This window comes from Peromyscus leucopus, chromosome 23 (genome assembly GCF_004664715.2).
Source record: "Peromyscus leucopus breed LL Stock chromosome 23, UCI_PerLeu_2.1, whole genome shotgun sequence".
NCBI classification, from domain to species: Eukaryota; Metazoa; Chordata; class Mammalia; order Rodentia; family Cricetidae; genus Peromyscus; species Peromyscus leucopus.
In genome coordinates, this window is record NC_051082.1 from 2,792,562 (window position 1) to 2,808,921 (window position 16,360).

The following is a 16,360-nucleotide window of genomic DNA, read 5'->3' on the forward strand; positions in this document are numbered from 1 at the left end:
TGGATGGCTCTAGCTTGTGTCAAGTTGACACACAAAACCAGCCAGTGCACTGTCCATAACTTACTTCACTGTGCAACACTTTCATGATGTAATACAGTAACGTTTTGAGAAGGAAGGGGTGGATTCATGGGTGATCTCAAAGGTTAAGTTGCTAGGTAAATTATACAGCAAAGAAAATACAATTACATTGTATCATTTTACTCTGGGGGGGAGTTTGCACGAGAATGCCCCCCATAGGCACATCTGTTAGAATGCTGGTTCCCCAGGTGGTGGAACTGTTTAGGATTAGGAGGTGTGGCCTTGTTGGAGGAGGTGTGTCACTGGGAGTGGGCCTAGACCCAGTTAGTGCTCTCTCTCCTCCTTCCCTTCCCTCCCCTCCTCTCCCCTCCCCTTCCCTTCTCTCTCTCTCTCTCTCCCTCTGTCTCTCTCTTTCTCTGTCTGTCTGTCTCTCTCCTACTTACAGAAAAGATGTAAGCGCCAGCTATTGCTCCAGCGCCATGCCTGCCTGCCTGCCTGTGGTCATGCTCCCAGTCATCACTCACCCTCTGGAACTGTAAGCCCAATAAACTCTTCTGTAAGCCGCCTTGACTGTGGTGTCTTTACAGAAACAAGAACGCAGCGGAGACACCTGCTTAATGTGCGTGTGCAGATCTGTATGTGTGTTCTTGTGGGAGCAGAAGAGGGACATAAGATGCTTACATAAGATGCTCTATGTTCATACATGCACACAGAAGATATCCCTTGGAGGAGGCATTCTGAAATCACAGGATTTTCAAGTTCATGGAAAGCTAAGAAAGGGGAAAAAAAGGACTTGGAATGGAGGGCAGGGGATACCTACATCTTCCATCGTGTCTAACTTAGTGCGTTTTTCAGGCAGGTTTGCTATGAAACCCAGGCTACAACTCAGGCTGCCAGGCATGCTGGTGTGTGCCCTCACCCACTGAGCCACCCCACTCAGGCATGCTGGTGTGCGCCCTCACCCACTGAGCCACCCCACCCAGGCATGCTGGTGTGCGCCCTCACCCACTGAGCCACCCCACTGCCAGAATTCTACAGCTTGTCTGTGATCGTCTTAAATATACAGAAAACAATTTTGACCAAACTCAGCACCTAAGAACTCAGAGACAAGTACAAGTAGATGGGGGAGACAGACAGCAGGAGAGAGTGCCTGACGGTGTAGTGAGTGCTGTGTACGTGTACATGTGTATATGTGTGTGTATGTGTGTGTATATGCAAGTGTGTATGTGTGTGTATGCATGTGTGTATGTGTGTGTATATGCATGTGTGTATGTGTGTGTATATGCATGTGTGTATGTGTGTGTATATGCATGTGTGTATGTGTGTGTATATGCATGTGTGTATGTGTGTGTATATGCATGTGTGTATGTGTGTGTATATGCATGTGTGTGTATGTGTGTGTATATGCATGTGTGTGTATGTGTGTGTATATGCATGTGTATATGTGTGTGTATATGCATGTGTATGTGTGTGTATATGCAAGTGTGTATGTGTGTGTATATGCAAGTGTGTATGTGTGTGTATATGCAAGTGTGTATGTGTGTATATGTGTGTGTATATGATGTGTGTATGTGTGTGTATATGCATGTGTGTATGTGTGTGTATATGCATGTGTGTATGTGTGTGTATATGCATGTGTGTATGTGTGTATATGCATGTGTGTATGTGTGTATATGCATGTGTGTATGTGTGTGTATGTTATATGCAAGTGTGTATGTGTGTGTATATGCATGTGTGTATGTGTGTATATGCAAGTGTGTATGTGTGTGTATATGCAAGTGTGTATGTGTGTATATGCATGTGTGTATGTGTGTGTATATGCATGTGTGTATGTGTGTATATGCAAGTGTGTATGTATGTATATGCATGTGTGTATGTGTGTGTGTATGAAGAGAGATCCCAACATATGGTACTTTTCTGACGGTGCCTGGAAGTCAGGAAAGTTTAACACTCTTTGTTCTGGATAAATTTTCAGAGTAGGAGATACACACACACACATACACACACAAACATTATATATATATATATATATATATATATATATATATATATATTATATTCAAGAACTTTCCTTGCATTTTTTTAGTGTAGAAAAATGAATGCAGTGAGCATTCATGGAGAGAAAAAGGAAATAATGGAGAGGGAAAATGGGGGCACAAGCCAGAGACAAAATCCACTGGTCTAGAAAGATCTTCAAAGCATCATGTCTGTAATCCCAGAACTCAGAAGGTTGAGGCAGATGGATTGCCACAGGTTCGAGGCCAGCCTGTAGCACAGGGTTGAGTTAGAACAAATCCTGTATTGGTGTGTACTGTAGTATAAACTGCAAAAATACATACTAATATTTATTAATAGCAAAGACATTGTGTGGGGCCGATCAACACAAACGCAGGTTAGTAGTTACCGCCAACGGCTAAGAAGGGTAGAAGTCACACATTTGGAGAGTAAGTGTGCTTGCTGTACAAGCTTGACCTGAGTTCAGAAACCCAGAATCCACGTAAGAGCCTAGGCATGGCTGTGTGTGAGCCGGTAACCTCAGTGGTGCAGGGGGCAGAGACAAGAGGATCGCTGGGACTCTCTGGTCACCAGCCCAGCTCCAGCTTCAGTGAGAGACCCTGTCTCAAGGGATTGAGACAGAAAGTGATGGAGCAGGGCACTCCTCTGGCCTTCGTGATTGCACACACACACATATCTGTGTGCATAACACACACACATGCACACTCACTGTTAAAAATTACCAAAGCCAAGGCTAGAGAGATGGCTCACTGGTTAAAAGCACTGGCTGCTCTGGCAGAGGACCTGGGTTCGATTCCCAGCACCCACATGACCACTCACAACTGCATGTAACTTCAGTTCCAGAGGATGTGATGCCCTCTTTTGGCCTCAGCAGGTACCATACGTGTGGGGCACATACGTATATGCAAGCAAACATTCATACACATACATGAATAAAATCAAATTTAAAAAATTAAAAAAAAAAAAAGCACCAAAGCCATGAAGCCAAACGTTAGGATTTGATAGAGTTGAGCATGACATGGGCTTGTTTGATTTGTCTCCCTGCATGGGGGAAATGTCCCAAATGATAAAGGGTCAACGTGACTAGGTGAAATGAGTTTTTGAAAGTTTGGATTGTGGGTTTCAAATGTCATGAGTGTAGTTCAGCTTGGGGTCGCTGGTGCCGCCTTTGGGGTTGCTGGTGATTCCCTCTGAGCAGCTATCTGTCTGTCAGTTGTACTCACCATCGTGTGTGTCTGTGTCTGTGTCTGTGTCTGTGTCTGTGTGTCTGTGTGTCTGTGTCTGTATATCTGCCTGTCTGTCTCTGTGTGTCTGTGTGTGTGGTGGGCAATGTTACCATCGAGTTGACAGGACTTGTAGTCTCCTGGGAGACACCTCTGGGCGAGTCTGTGAGGGTGTTTGGATATATTTAACCGAGGTAGGAAGGACCACCTTGAGTGTGGGAAGCACCATCCCGTGGATTGCAGATCCCGGCTGAGGAAAAAGGGAAGACAGGGCAAGCAGAGTGGAACTCCGGCGTTCCTGACCTCAGGTGGCATGGGACCAGCTATCCTGGACTCCTGGCGGACCGTGGTCCCTGAACTAGGTGTTTGGTCGTAAGCATGAGGAATCAACTATTACAGGAGATAAAAATACGTTCAGACTGCTTCCCTCAAGAGCCCCAGAAAAACAGGAACCTCCATTCCGGGAATCACCGAGAGCAGTCAGAACCCAGATGAGATTGCCATTCTCCAAATGGGTCTCGCACTGGATGGTAGCGTTTGTCTGGTTGGGATGGACGCCAGGCATTCTGTCCAGAAAACAGAGCCACCAGCAGGTGTTCCAAAACGAACACGTTCCAAGCATGGACAAAAATCACCCGCGCTAATCCAATAACGCACTGCTGACATCCATTTAGCATTTGAACTTCCTGCTTATGGCGTAAATTGTGGGGCCAGACACGTGGGCGGTGAGGCCCTGCTTCCAGATGCTGGCGTAAGTGAATTACTCAGAACCTCTCTGCACAGCCAGCCTGTCACTGGGTCAGCCTGCTTCATCTCCTCGTTACTCTCACTGGGTCACTGTGTTACAGTCTGATTGTGGGAAGCCCAGGCTTGGTCCCAAGCGGATGGAGCTGTCCCGGAACATCCTGGAATCTTTAAGAGGATGGCTTCATGGGAGCCGGCCTTGAGGTTTGCAGCCCAGACTGTCTTTCTGTCTGCTGTTGTCTGCTTCACTGAGATGGAAGGAGGAGAGGAGTCCAGCCAGCATGCTCCCAGCACTGTGAGCCACTTGCCACCACATGTTTCCTGACATGGCATGTGCTGTGCTGGTATTCTGCCATGGTGACGACAAAATTAACCGACATGATCTGGGTGACTCTGTGTCCCTTGGATGCATTGGACGAGCTTCGGGCAAGTGGCACACGCTGACAGATGGGTTCTCGAGATGATGGTGTTAAGAGAGGATGGGAAGTTGGATGGATGAAGTAGAAGGTCACTGCGGTTGACGGTCTCAAGAAGGATTAATGTAGGCCTCCAGCCACTTGTATTAGTTCCTGTGAGAGCTGAGTGTTATACAAAGGATATTCCTGGCCCCCAAATCTTTCTGGCTTTCTCTGTTGTCCTGTAATATCATACTGACCTCTTGTTCACATTCCTGCAACGATGCAGACTTTGATGAAGTCCAGGATCCCTCAGCGGAAGTCAGATACAAAAGGCTGCCCCATCATGGACTGTCAGCCTCCAGAACAGAACCAAATACCCTCGATTCTTTACACAGTTATTCAAGTTTGGGCATTTTGCTATCGCGGCTGGCTGGCTGGCTTGTTGGGCACAAAGGCGAGAACTCCCAATGTCTCCCCTAGGAGACAACAAATGAGTAGGGTTAGGTTCCGCTATCGAAAGAGCCAGCCCAGGGCCAAACCTGAAATCAGATTCAGCTCTTGTATGCAATGGATCTTGTCTTGATGCCGCACTTTTTCCCCAGGAGACCTTCTTATGGGAACAGCCTGGACCAAGTACACAGGCTCCCATTTCTGAATCCAGCTGGGGTGGTACCGAACACTGAACACCGTTGAACTTGCGTTGGGGAGTGCACTCAGTTGGCCAAGTTCTGGCTGTGCTGGTGTGAGGAACTGAGTTGGAGCCTAGGACCCACCTTCCAAGGGTAGTGGCACATGGCTACAATCCCAGCCATGGGGAAGAGGAGACGGACACCTTGGGGATTCCCTGGTCAGCCAGTCTAACCTAATCAGCCAGCTCCAGGCCAATGGAGACACTGTCTCAAAAAAAATCAAAACAGACAGCCCCAGAAGAAAGACAGCCGAGGTTGATTCCTGGTTTCCATGTACACCTCTCCCCAACATGCACCACACATATGCAAATTATTGAACAGCCAGTGCTGGGATGATGTACCCAGAAGGAGCAATAAGAAGGAATACAGGCATTTAGTCTTTTTATTTATTCTTTTTATTTTATTTATTTATTTTTTTTTTGGAGACAGGGTCTTTCTACATAACCTTGGCTGGCCCTGAGTTCGGTGTAGAGACCAGGATGGCCTTGAACTCATGGAGATCTCCCTGCACAGCCTGAGGCCTGAGATGAAGTATGAGTACCACCACACCTAGCTTAGGAATCTTGTCTTTACGAACAATCAGAGCCCAGGAGCAGATCAGCCAGGCCTAGCTCCACAGGCTTCCCAGTGGAGACAGATTCTCTCCCATCCTCAGCCCACCTCTCCATACCTCAGCAGAAGAGGCCTCTAACCTCTCAGCTATTTCTAAACTCTGAAAAGCTTCCTGGGGAGGCTTCCGGAGTTCCGTGACTCACTCAGCACACAGCCGGATATACAACGTCCATGGGATGTGGGCAAGCACTGTGGGAACTCGGGGCCATGGGGCTTGTGATGCAGTCTTCAGAGAGGTTTTCGAACATGTCAGCATTTAAAAATTACAAGACACCTTTTGTCCTAGCTCCTTTCTCTGTCGCTGCGACCTAATAGCTGACAGAACAACTTCCTGGAGAAAGGGTTTATTCTGGCTCATGGTTCCAGGGTGTAGTCCATGAGCGAGGGGGCCGTGGCAGCTGGATCATGAAACAGATGCTCACGTCACATCCACAGTCAAGAAACAGCAGGGAAGGCTTGTGTTCAGTGCACTTTCTCCTTTATATTCAGTCCAGGATCCCAGACAAGCGTATGGTGCTGCCCACAGTGGTCAGGTCTTCCCATCTCAACCTAATGAGGGTAGACTCTCGTAGGCGTTCCCAGAAGGCCATCTCCCAGGTCATGTGAGGCCTATCAAGGTGACAATTGAAGATTAACCATCACACAAACTAAACAAACAGACAAACAAATAAGCAAAACACTAGGGCTAGCAAGATGGCTCATCAGGAAAAGGGGGTTGCCGCACACATCTGAAGATCTGGGACCCACATGGTTGTTAAAGACTACTGGGGTCCAGCCTCTAATAGTCTTTTCCCAGGGTTCCAGAAGAGACGCTACCCGTGGCGAGAATTAATCCACCGTGCTCTTTAGTCCATTCACTTTATTCTTCTAAGACAAAATTCGCCAGTCTTCTCTGGGAACGGGTCCACACACACTTACAAGCAGTAATTCTTTTACAATGCAGTGCAAGGTTTCCAAGGTCCCCACAAGAGCAGCGATAGTCAGCTTCATTTGCAACCCCAAAGAGGAGTGAATACAGGAGGTGGGGTCAATTAAGGGCTGTAATTGGTTAATCAATCAGAAAGGGAATTTATGTGCTCAAACCATATTCTGAGATGTGGTTAGGTGAGACGCTAAGAGCTTATAAGTCACTAAGTCATGAATGTGCTCAAACTATAATCTTGGAAGTGGTTAGGTAAAATGTTAAGAGTCACTAAAATAAAACTGCCCTTTTTTTCCTGTGTTGCCATTTTTTAGCATGGCAGGGGCGGAGTACACATTTGCTAGGTAACCTGCATCACAGCTTGATGCACCTGGTATGAAAAACGGAAAAAAAAAGCCCTTTTGTTCTGAGTAAATTGTTTGAGGGGGAGCCTAGAGGCGCCACTTGGGCTGTGAGAGAAAAGGGGGTCTGAGCTTAATTTGCACAAGAAACAAAGCTATGTACCCAACAAGAAACAAAGCTATGTACCCAACATCTGCCTGGCCTAGGCAGTGTCTCTGTATGGATATTTACCTTAATTCAGAAGACTGGCAGATGGTCTGGAATGCCGATTCTGTCTGCTCTGTGTCTTTGGGTGTTTGAGAGATATCCCAGATAAAATGCTTTTGTCCAGAGCTGGCCATGGCCTTGGATGCTTGCTGAAAGAGATAATTACAGAAGGCAGACATCGGAGTCTAATGTGAAGAAGAAGAACAAGAAGGAGGAGGAGGAAGAGAAGAAGAAGGAGGAGGAGGAGGAGGAGGAGGAGGAGGAGGAGGAGGAGGAGGAGGAGGAAGCCTGTGACTGTTATCTAAATACTTTAGTTGTATATGCCCAAAGAATGATCAATCCATACTGTATAGAAGTTCTTAGAAAAAAGAATCAATGGGGAAGCTATAATAGCATGCATGAAATTCATAGTAGAAAACAGCTGATATATTCAAAAGCTAAATAACACCAACACTCCTTTAGCCTTGGCTTCCTCTGGAAAAATTCCTTGACTCTTGGCCATAGTCAGCTGAATTCCTACTTCATATGTCTGCATCCTGTAGCACATGGTGAAGGAGAGACCTAACTCCACAAAGCTGTCCTCTGACTTCCACATTCAGGCACCCCCACAATGTGTCACCCCCATAATCATAATAAACATTTTAAAAGTCTCTTAAGAAGAAAAACTTCCAGGCTCTCTTGAAAAGAGGCAATATTCAGCCACGGTGGGATATGTTTATGAGATTACATATCGGCTAGTGTATGAGGCTTGCTCTTGTCCACGGCACCAGTGATGACTGTTACTTTTTACTGTCTTTACTCTGTACATGTGTGTAAGTGCGGATGGTGATGTCCCTTACCTCCCTATCACTGTCAAAAGCGGAGAGACAAAACCCAGAGCAAGAGGGTGGGCTGGTCCGCTGTGTCACCCTCTGTGTCCTCACAGACCCTTGAGTTTGAAGACCCCAGAGCCACGTGGCAAAAAAAAAAAAAAAAAAAAAAAAAAAAATTAGAAAGGAAAAGGTGGCTATATGCTACAAGAGTTCACAGGATCGAGGATTAGGCTTGGCAATGTCTGAGAATTCTCCCCCTGGAACCTGAAGCAAGCAGAGATGAAAAGAGACAGGAATATGAAGGCTACAGTGTGCACATACTTGGTTAGGGGATGGCACAGAGCTCATGTGGCAGGGGTGGGGTGCATGAGAAGTGTGGGTGAACAGGAACTGGACAACAGCTCAGTGTGTGTGTGTGTGTGTGTGTGTGAGAGAGAGAGAGAGAGAGAGAGAGAGAGAGAGAGAGAGAGAGAACATGTGTGTGTGTGTGTGTGTGTGTGTGAGAGAGAGAGAGAGAGAGACATAGAGAGAGAGAATATGTGTGTGTGTGTGTGTGTGTGTGTGTGTGTGAGAGAGAGAGAGAGAGAGAGAGAATATGTGTGTGTTTGTGTGTGCATATGTGGGTGGTGTGTGTGTGTGGTATGTGTGTGTGTGTGTGTGAGAGTGAGAGAGAGAGAATATATGTGTGTGTTTGTCTGTGCATATGTGTGTGTGTGTGTGTGTGTGTGTGTGTGTGTGTGTGTGTGTGAGAGAGAGAGAGAGAGAGAGAGAGAGAGAGAGAGGACATGTGTGTGTTTGTGTGTGCACATGTGGGTGGTGTGGTGTGGTGTGGCTAGAGGCTGGCACTGAGTATCTTTCTCTCCTGCTCTCCACTTTATTTAATTTTCCTTTATTCTTGAGAATTTCATAATGTATACTTGAAATACGATCATATCTGACCCCATTTCTCCCTTCAACTTACCCTAAAACTTCCTTCTCCCAATTTTGTTTTTTCCCTTGTTTTTGTTTTTTGAGACAAGATTCCTCTGTGTAGCTCTGGCTGTCCTGGATCTCACTCTGTAGACCAGGTTGGCTTGGAATTCACAGAGATCCGCCTGCCTCTGCCTCCTGAGTGCTGGGATTAAAGGTGTGCGCCACCACTGCCCATTTTGTTTGTTTGTTTGTTTGTTTGTTTTAATAATCCGCTAAAGTCCAGTTAGCGCTGCCCATGGGTGTAGGTCATCCACTGGATTGTGGGAAATGCACTTGTGGCTACAGTTTCAAAATGGTTCTCCCCTGCCCTCCAATGCCAACAGCTCAGAGAGGGGTGAGGCCTGGAGGTCAGGTACCACGTTATGCTGGAATGTTGGCTGATTTGGTCTTTTGCAGGTAACCACAGCTGCTGTGGTTGTCTGTGAGTGTGGAGATGGCCATGCCAGGTCCAGAGGACAATGTTTCACAGCCCTTCTCCTCACCCTGACTCCTACATTCTCTCTGTCTCCTTTTCCGTGATGTTTCCCCAGCCTTGGTGATGGTGGTTGTGGGGTTGAAATGGATGTCTCACTTGGGGCTAACCACCTGCACCCTCTGCACTTTGGGGGTTCTGCATCTCAGCATGGGCTGCGGCTCACGGCACAGGGACTCTTCTCCGATGGAGGCTGAAGACGGCCCAAACGTTTACAGGGTGTTTTAGTTTCTGTTGTTGTGATAAACACCACAACCAGAAACAGCTTGAAGAGGAAAGGCTCCATTTCAGTTTACAGGTCACAATCCATCACTGAGGGAAGTCAGGGCAGGACCTCAAGGCAGGAGCATGGAGCAGAAACCAAGGAGAAGTGCTCCTCACTGGCTTGCTCAGGTTGCTTACTTACACACTTATAACCTCCCTCCTGCTGCAGCTGCAGTTCCAGGACCACCCTCCCAGGTGGCATCCTTCCAGTGTCCCCAACTGGATGCCAAAGAGGAGAGCACCCACTGTTGGAGTCCTCACAGTGAGCCTCCTAGGACACCAGGACAGTGAGGAGGATTGAGAGTGGCCTTTTGAGACCCAAGAGGAAGGTACCAGCTCACCATCAGGGACACAGATCAAGCACACAGGATCCCTGCTTGGGACACTCGAGGCCTGCTTTGGTGTCTTGTGGGTCTACTCAACTATTGCTCAAGTCCTTTGACTTCCGGCCAGAAAAGATGTCTGGGTTTCAGGAAACCTGGGGCCCGGAGCAAGGGCAAACTGTAGCATCAGAAGCAAAGCTGTCGGGGTGCTGACTTAGCGCAGCCTGGATGGAGTAAGCGGCACCTTCCATTGGACGGCCGTCTCTGGGGACGTGTCCCTGATCTGCCGTTACTGGAATCTGCAACTCCAGTGAAAAGTTGCCTGGGGCATGACTCATTCAGTGCACATCTAAAGCAGTGCTTCTGCAGTATGGGGCCAGGCGTGGAGCACCAGCCTGGAGCACCTCCCTCCTGCCGCAGCTGCTGTTCCAGAGGCAGGTGTTGCTCTGAGAGAGGAGCCTGGGCCTAACAGTCACCTTGCCTGGCCAGCTGGCTTGGCACGCTGCAGGTACGCAGAATTTTCTGTTATCCAGAGAGAAGGAAACAATGAAGTCCAAGGAGAAGAGATACTAAGTGCCCTGGTCACCAGCCACATCCTAGAGAGGTTAGAATCATGCAGGGGGTCACCAAGGTCGGTGTTCTAAGCTGAGCCTTTGAAATGAATATAGGCTAGTTCCACAGAGATAAGTCTTCTTGTATTCATCATTGATTAATTTGGCTTTCCCATACCTAGGAGTTTGTTGAGGCCTAGAGAGGAAGGATGGATGCCTTAGGGCCATCCCTCTCATCTTTTCGTGCACGATCTTCCTTCCTGCGGCCTCTTGGCCCGCATCTTCACTTTCTCAGGTAGTGATTTATCAACTCTGCCAGACGCTGTCTCACTGATTTGGCGGTGGCGGTGGAGTCAGGGTGGTCATGATTTAACTATCACAGACTCACTGGCTGATGAGTTTGAAAGGCCGAGGAGTCCAGACTCTGTCCACTGACTGAGCAGCAGGGGAAGGGACCATGCTTCCCGACTCTCTGAGACGGCTGTTCAGCACTTTCCTCTCTACAAATACTCACTTCACTTGGCAGAAGACTACAAGGAGCTTTAGAGTATCGTGAATGAATGAATCCCATTTCTTCCCATCACCGCCTATGGGTCTTTAGGCAAGGCTCAATGGGCCTCAGTGTTCTGTCTGTAACAATGGGCCCATGGCTACCTAGGAGCAGTGTCTTGTTTCGATGGGATGGCCTAGGCAGATCTCTAACATATTCTGGCTTAGGGTAAACAAGCGTTTAGTTGTTCTAAACTTCCTAAGCCACAGGATGTAGTGATAGGTTTCTCTGGTCCTGCCGGGCCCCATGGTCCCACAGCCACTTATAAAATAATCACACAGAGGCTTAATATTATTTACAAACTGTATGGCCTATGGCAGGCTTCTTGCTAGCTAGCTCTTTCGTCGTAAATGAACCCATTTCCATTCATCTATGTTTTGCCACGTGGCCGTGGCGTTACTGGTCTGCTGGCATCTTGCTGCTCCTTGGGTGGCAGCTGCTAGGCACCTCTCCCTACTCTCCTTTCTCCTCTCCATACTAGGCTTGGGTTTCTCTCCTGCCTCTAAGCTGCCTTGCCACAGGCCAAAACAGCTTTATTTATTAGCCAATGGGAGCCACACATTCACGGCTTGCAGAAAGACATCCGCCAGCAACAGGACACCCTCACATTAGCATCTCCCTGAAGCTACTCTTCTCCACTCAGGATCTTGCTCAACTGCTAGTTTGTAGACAGGAAGAACTTGACTGTTGCCCACAGATCTCAGTCCACCCTTCTCCCTTTGGGGACATCCTCACTGGCCAGCCAGTCTAGCTGGCCCACTGTGCTCCAGCCCCTCTCTGCCGGACAAGATGGCTCCGTGGGTCAAGGCCATTGCTGTACTAGTCTGATGACTAAATTCAAACCCAGATCCCACAATGGAAGGAGAGAAATGACTCCTGAGCGTAGTTCTCTGACCTCCACACCCATGCTGTGGTATTCTCTCTCTCTCCTCTCTCTCTCCCCCACTCTCTCTCTCTCTCTCTCACACACACACACACACAACACACACACAACACAAACAAAAAAAAAAAAAACACAAACACACACACACACACACACACACACAATGCCAACCTGATGCACACATTCAAGAATGATAAGAAAAATTAATAATAGTGATAATAATGATTAAAATATAAAATGTAAAAAAAAGTGGAGAAGTGATTGAGGAAGGCATGTGGCCTGCACAGCATGTATGCACACACATGCATGCACACACATACACATCACACACACACACACACCACACACACACACACACAGCCACAGAAGGTGTTGGATGTGAGTGACGTGTTTGTTTGGGAAGTTGTACACGTACAGTGATAGACTGAAAGGGCAAGTGTGAGACCCCGTGTTCAGATTCCTCGTGGCGTTACCCAGCAGGTCCGCATAGAGGATGATCAGGACCACGGGCCTGAGTGCAGGTGTCTGAGATGGTCTGCACTTGGCTGTGCTGGGGGAGGAGGTCTTTTGCTCCACCCCTTGGTGTCTCTATAAATATCCTGGGGCAGAGACAGTCAGGGCCTGTTGGATTAGGTTCCAGGCTGTCTTGAGGCTATCCTGTATTTTCTATCTGTTCATCTCCACAATCTAAATCCTTCTAATATGTCCTGCTGCTCACACTCAAGAAAACTCTGGGGAACTGTGGGATAGTGGGTAAACGCCCCGCAGGCAAGGGGGTGATTATGGAATGGGGATCATAGAAGGGACTGTGAAAAACCGTAGCGCTGCTGAGAAGCACAGAATGCAAGCCAGGACCCCGAGATGGAACTGGGCCGGGGGTATGGGGGCCGGGGGTACAGGAGACAGCGCCGGGCAGGAGGTCCTGAATCAGCATCAACGGGTGAGTGAATCCAGAAGGCTGGAGGAGGAATGAATCGAACAAGCTAGTGGTGGCCTTAGAGGACTTAATGGCACTTGTCAGAGGGGCCCCTCTCAACCTTGGATCAACGCTACTGTCCCATGATGCTTTGGGACCCCACAGTGCCCCTTGTCACTATGGCAACGGCATCAGAGACAGACAACCTGAAGGAGAGGAGGTCTAGTTTGGCTGATGGTTTCAGGAGTTTCTGTCCATGATGGCTGGCTCCACTGTGGGAAGTAGAAAAGTGTGTCTGAAGGGCACGGTGACGCTATGGTGCTCGCTCTTGTAGCCAAAGAAAAAAAAAAAAAAAAAAAAAAAAAAAAGAAGCGAAGGCCAGGCAAGAGTTACCTCAGCCAACCGCAGTCACCACATCTATTGTACTCTATTCATGTGACACAGTGCATTGAGTTTACTGGGAGGACCTGAGGTCAGATAACCACCAGTGGCCCCTTCTCTCTTCAAAGGGACTTCTTATATTCACATGACACAAGGGGACGGGGCAAACAGTGCCTTCTCTCTTCAAAGGGACTTCTTATATCAATGCAAGACTTTGCTAGATCAGAGCACACTGCACAGCCAAGTGCAGACCCTTCCAAACACCTGGCAGCCATGCTTGTGGTCCAATCATTCCCCTTATGTAGCCCTGATGGGTAAAGCAAGCTCAGATCCTCGGACCCTGAGTAAGTTCTCACTAGGAAACCTCTGTGGGTCTCTACACATCCGCAGACTGCATGTTGCGTCTACACACTTGGTTCATTCTGTTGCTGAGATAAAAAAAAACTCTGATCAAAAGCAAACTCAGAGAGGAGAGTGTTTGTTTGGCTCACATTTCCAGATCACAGGCCGTCACTGAAGTCAAGGCAGGAACTTGAAGCAGAAACCAGGGCGGGCGGATGCTGCTTGCTGGCTCGCTCAGGCTCATACTTAGCTAGTTTTCTTGTGCAGCCCAGGATTACCTGGGAACGGTGCTGCCCACAGTGGGCTGGGCCCTCCTGCATTGACGGATATCGAACACACTGTCCCATAGATCATGCATGCACACAGGCCAATTTGATGTGGACAGTCCCTCAACTGAGACTCGATTCCCAGGGTGACTCTGTGTTTAGTTGACAGTCAAAGTGAACTAGGTCAGCTTGTTTGATTCATAGACTCCAAGGGGAAGGATTGTGTCCTTTTTGTCTCCCCTCCCTGTCTGCAGAGCCTGGGACCAAAGCTTGGCCCCAAAGCTCAGGCTTGGGAGATCTGTTTTGTGGTGGTATTGTGTTCCCCAATATATTGTGAACACTAATAAACTTATCTGGGGTCAGAGAACAGAAGAGCCACTAGATATAGAGGCCAGAAAATGATGGCACACACCTTTAATCCTAGCATTCTGAAGGCAGAGAGCCATCCGGATCTCTGTGAGTTCAAAGCCACACGCCTTTAATCCCAGAAAGTGATGGCAGGAAGCAGAAAAGTATATAAGGTGTGAAAACCAGGAGCTAGAGCCTGGGTTAAGATTTAGGCTTTTGAGCAGCAGTTCAGCTGAGATTCATTTCAGATGAGGACTCAGAGGCTTCCAGTGTGAGGAAAAAGATCAGCTGAGGAATTGGAGAGGTGAGGAAGCTTGTTTTTTCTCTGATCTTTCAGTGTTCACCCCAATACCTGGCTCTGGGTTTGTTTTTATTAATAAGACCTTTTAAGATTCATGCTACACTGTTTGAATCAATAATTGCCCACAGGGCATTAGAGCAGGGGCAGGTGTGGGTGGCAAGTTCTGGGGAAAAGGTCTGCCAAGGTTCTCAAATTCACAGGGTCCCAGATTCACCAGGGACTGCGTTGGAATGAGAGGCCATGGTCCCGATGCTGACGAATGTCATAGTTTGGCTTTTTATTGCTGTGATAAACACCATAACCAAAAACAACTTGGAGAAGAAGGCTTCATTTGGGTCACAGTCCTCCATTGAGGGGATAACTCAAGAGGAGGCTGGGGGTGGTTGTGCTACCTTTAATCCTAGCACTTGGGAGGCAAAAGCAGGCAGATCTCTGTGAGTTGGAGGCCAGCCTGGTCTACACAGAGAGGTCATCCAGAGCCACATAATGAGACCGTATCTCAAACAAAGAACCCCAGAAGGAATCTGGAGGCAAGAACTGAAGTAGAGACCATGGAGGAACAGCGATTACTGGCTGGCACCTGATGGCTTGCTCAGCTTGCTTTGTTAACCACCCTGGACTACTTGCCCAGGGATGGCCCCACCCACAACCCACTGGGTGAGTCACCAAGAATATTCCCACAAGCTTGCCTCCAGGCCAGTCCAGACAACTCTAGCTTTTGTCAAGTTGACAAAACCCAACCAGCATAGTTGGGCCCAGAGCCTCCAGGGCAGGGCTTGGGTCTACAAGTCATGGCTCAGGTGGTCAGTGCAAAGGTTGTGGGGGGTCACACTAGAACTATGTTGGTTTGCCATACAGATCTAGTGGCTTTCCAGTGCCTCCCTTTGGTGTGGACTTCTCCAAGCTTACCTCGGAATCGCTCGGAAACATCTAGGCTCTGGGGTCAGGACAGTCACACGTGGAGCCTTTCAAAGCTGTCCAGGAGGACCTGTGAGAGGAAAGAGTTACCTACCCCATGACCATTCCTCTCTACTCTGTCCGGGTCTGCCAGAACATGACCAAATATCCACCTTGCTCGCACACTAGGATACTGCCATCTTTCGCTCACCGATGTCTATTAGCTAACTTGTCTGGGCTCTGTCAGATGCCCCTCCGCACATGAATCTGTGCCAGCTGTGTTCCCAGCACACTTAACCCAGCGTGACCCATTAGCAGCCAGAGCTGGGCCCTAAGTGAGTGCTTGGCATGTGAACATGGCGCCCAGGGCAGTCCTGATAGCAGCCTGTCAGAGACATGACTCCCCTCCTCCGCTTCCCAGAAGATGTGGCGTAGGAAGGAGGAATTTTCCTATTATTTCATAACTGTCTCTTTTGATTCTCCTGCTTTCTTTTGTTCCCCCTACCCACGGCAGCTGTCCCCGAAAGCACTGGTTTCGCCGGCCTCAGGAAGTGTGTGCCCACAGTCATTGTTTCCATGGGCACAGAGGGGCGGCCTTGGCAGGGAGAGTGACAGGAGAGCCACGCACCCTTGCCTCTGATGACTTCCTGACATTTAAAACTCATGCTGACGGGACAGATGGCCCCGACTCTCCAGAGCTGTGGAGAGGCTGTAGGCTCCGGGTCTGTTTCTGATGACAAAGCACTTGTGGGGAGAGGGGACATGGGGGGACCCACACCTGCCTGGAGCTGCGTGCAGGGTCAGGGCGGTGCTGAGGGTGATAGAGTGATGGTCGCCGTGGTGATGGCAACATGATGGTGGTGGTTGTTGTTGGTGGTATTGATGGTGTTATTGATGGTGGTGGTGGTGGT